Here is a 4,408-nt window from a genome sequence, read left to right on the forward strand (position 1 = left end):
GATAGTTGAGTTGGTTCTTAATGGATTATTTAGGTTCGGTTCGGATGAAAATATTGGACCCATCGGTGACCGAATGTGACCAAACCCAATTAGTTCTTTATTATTTTATATTTATTTACTTACACTACCAGGGTTTAAGGATGCAACCCTAACTTTTTCTCATTCACTTTTTTCTGAGTAGCGCCGCTCACTCTCCTCTCCTCTCCTCAACCCTATCTACTCCCAAATTTCAGAAACAACAAGATCATCACCATAATTTTCACCTTTCTATGTCTCCATCACCATCACAGTTCATCTCTCCCACTCAAAGTCTCTCATATTCTCACCCTAACTCACCAAGTTTTGAAACCCAAAACATAACCCCCAAATTCCGAAAAAACATCATAATGGAATTTAAAGGTTGAACTAAAAGAAGGTTGTATGCGGATGTTTTGAGAGTCTCTATGGACTTCGATTTGATTATTTCAGTGATCAACTAAAGGTATAAACTCATTTTAACTTTTCCATTGTTGTAGTGATGCTTTATCTTTTGATTCTTTTGTTATTTTTACTTTTACCCTTGTCATGTTGCAAATCTTTGCTTGCTTCTATCTTCATGATACCTGTTGATATTCTCATTGATGTTCTTGCCATCCTTTTCGTGGTAGGTATCGATTTATGGTTTATAGTTTAGTTGGTCTTCATTGGTTATTATTCCTGAAGCTGTCTTTAATATTTTCAGATCTAGATCTATTTTGCCTGAGATCTTCATATTATTGTAAATCTGGGAATTGCTTTTGGTATTCTTCCCTGCAATTGATTTATTTCACATCTTTCTTTGTTGACCTTGTCTTACAGGGGGTGAAGAGAATCAGAAAACAATATCAAATGTATATATACCTTCTTCAAATGGCAGGTAAATTTTTCTATATTTAATTTGTCTTCTTCTTATTGTTTATATTTTGGATCTAGTATTGTTTTATGTGAAAGTCTCCTTCCATGACAATTTAAATTTTTTCTTTTTTTCTGTGTAGTTTATCTGTTGATGGATGTGGGATTCTATGTTTGAATTTTTAACTGGTTTTCCATGATTGATGATTGCAGGAAGCTAGTGAGTTATGCCTTCCATTTTCAGTTTTGCACTTATTTTATCTGAAGATTCTCCATGTATGATTTGGCTGAAGTTAGCATTCATTTCTTTGTTTTTCGAGTTGTTAACATAATGTATGAATGTTTTATTTTTCACCATAATTCTTCTTCCTAACTATTTCGTCTATAGTAGAATATAATGGCTTTCTCATAAACATTGTCTCAAGCTGAAGAAATCATCAAAGAACTGGTAAAACTTCTCTATAAATTCCACACACTTTATAAGTAAATTCAACTCTTCACCATTCCTTTATTACTTTTATTTTTCCTTATTTTAACTGCTTATAAAATATTTTATTTCTTCATTTGGTTTTTAGAGTTGAATGATAGGAAAACTAATCAAAACCAATATTATTGATTTTATGTTAAACCAATAAAAATGTTTTATTTTTTTGCTGATTAATGATTAATTCCTATTTATGTATTTATGAACAAATTTGAGAATTTATAACTTTTATTGTTTCATTTTGTTTCCAGTTTTATTATAGTCATGTTTCTAAAGATGTTAATGTAAAACTAAGCAAAATAAACATTATTGGTTTTATGTATAAAAATGTTTTTAAGGATGATTAATTTTAAATTTATGAGTTTTAATGTTGTCAAATCAAAAATTGATTATAAGAAATTAGTTATAGTTTTAATATATTGAGTTTATGAGCTTTAATATGAGATTCTAATTAAAATTAAATAGAATTAAAACTGGTTATTTTTAGTATTTATTAATTTTGAATTTTTCTCGTTATTGATTTATTAGTTGAATTGTAGTTATTGTTTATTATCACTTTCGTTTAATTTTTTATTTTTAATCATTAAAGTGTTGACAACTTTTAACAGGTGGATTCAGTAGGAAGAAGAATGGATAGATTACAGAACAAGATTAAATCTCACAATATTGAACATGGGACAAATTACAAACAATGGACAAAATGCTATGTTTTATTGTAACTATATTTTTTTAATGTTTTATTTAAAATATTTTTAAGAAAAATTTATTGACTTAATCAACATTTAATATAATTTCTTTTTTAATGAAAATATATTAAATGAAGTATAAAAGTTGGGTGAGAGTTATTCAATTATAAATTTTAAGATGTGTTAAAAAGAAAAATTAATGAATTAAGTTGGGCCGTAATTTTAAACTGGCCCAGTAAATAATATTACTGACTTAAATTGTAAAAAAATTGATTGATTTTAAAGTTGGGCTCAAAATTTGATATGGCCCAATAAAACGGTAACCGAAAAAACCGATATTGTTAACCGAATCGAGTTAAACCGAACCCGAAAAAATCAAATGACAAAACGGTCGGGAATTGGGCCTGCACTTCTCACCTGTGGGTTGGTTCGGTTCAATGGTTTGGGCCCGAACCGAATCGTTGTCCACCCCTAATAGAAACTTTTAAAATAGCATGTGATCTAGAATGATGAAACTTGGCAGACTTACCAAAGTTCTCATCTAGCTTTTTTATTATGAATGATTATATAATTAGAGATTTCCTCAATGAATCCTTTAATTTCTTAGCTACTTGGTGAAATTCCAATTATGTCTCATGCTTCTATAGATGCACATTCGGAAGCACCTATTTTTTCAAAAAATTTATTTTTTCCCGTAGGTGCATCTACAGAAGCATTTTAAACTAGTGTTTGTTGGCAAAAACTACAAATAAATTCAATTCAGGAATTGTTCCGTAGGTACATCTACGAAATGGCTTAGCGCCAGAATATTCCGTAGACGTACCTACGGAAGCATCTGATATAGTTTGAACCAACATGATCACTCTCTATTGTCACATTCCTTCTTCAACACTCACTCTCACCACCCTAAAAAACCACACTTCATCAATATCATTTTCTACACCAAAGCTCCAACTTTTTGGTCCAACAAATCAAAGGGAGCAAGAGAAGACTCAACTTCAGGTAAATAGTTATCTTTATCCATTGTATTGTTCACGTTAAGCTTGAATTTTCTGCAAAAAAAAAAATTTACGTTGCTTCCGTAGGTACAACTACGGAACGTGTTGAATATGAACACTTTCCAGAGGTGCATCTATGGAAGGTGTCTGTGTTGTTGTATTTTTTTTTTTGCATCAGTCTTGTAATTTTGTGTTATTTATGTTATTGATTACAAATAGGTATGGTGCACCCCGATAATTTCTCGAGAGAATTAGTTCCTTCAGTCTATGTTTCTTCGAATGTTGAAGACGTAGTCGTAAAGGAGGTAGATGTTGGCGGTGACTTTAATAACAAACAAGAGTTTGATGATCTGGAAAGCATGCTCACATGGATTGTAGGAATTCAACTGACCTTGGTTTTGATGCGGTAATAGGAAGATGGGATAATGGTACGACAAGAAGAAACGCTTTCGTAACAATATTGTGTGAAAGAAGCGGGAAATACCATCCTCCTCTAAGGAAGTTTAAAAGAGACGACACAGGTACTAGAAAATGCGAGTGTCCATTTGAAATTCGTGGTTACATGGTGTCTAGCAAGAAGTGGAGATTTAATGTTGTTTGTGGTTTGCATAACCATGACATGTGCGGGAAATTACAAGGACTTCTTAGTGTATGTCGGCTCAAATCGAAAGAGAAGACATGTATTAATGACATGTCCTTAAATCTTGTCCAACCAAAAAAATACTTACCATGTTAAAACGGAAGGAACGTGAAAACATCTCAAATATAAGGCAAGTGTATAACATCTGGTACCGCAATAATAAGGCGAATAGGGGAGATAGAAGTGAGATGGAATAACTGTTGAAGTTGTTGGATGATAACAAATACGTGTCGCAGTACAAAACTTGCGACAATGGGGTTACGATCTGAGATATTTTTTGGACTCATCCGGATTCGATAAAGTTATTCAACACTTTCCCAACAGTGCTTCTTCTTGATTCTACCTACAAGACCAACAAGTATCGACTTCCGTTATTTAAGATGATAGGTGTTACATCCACCGATAAGACATACGCTGTTGGTTTTGCTTTTTTGGAGTGTGAAAAAAAGGATAATTTTAGGTGGGCATTAGAGGTGTGTCAGTCACTTTTGAAGGAACAAGTCGAGATGCCCAAAGCGATTGTTACGGACCGCGATATCGTTTAGATGAATGCGGTGGCAAAGGTATTTCCTTCTTCTAACGCATTACTTTGTCGATATCACATAACATGTAATGTGAGAAGTAAGGTTAAACCTGCGGTTGAGACGAAACAAGTAGAGACCAATGGTGAAAAATCGATGAAGCCTGGTGTGATTGTTGAACAACTAATGGATGCATGGACTCGTATTGT

The sequence above is a fragment of the Vicia villosa genome, unplaced genomic scaffold, assembly GCF_029867415.1.
Source record: "Vicia villosa cultivar HV-30 ecotype Madison, WI unplaced genomic scaffold, Vvil1.0 ctg.000011F_1_1, whole genome shotgun sequence".
Lineage (NCBI taxonomy): Eukaryota > Viridiplantae > Streptophyta > Magnoliopsida > Fabales > Fabaceae > Vicia > Vicia villosa.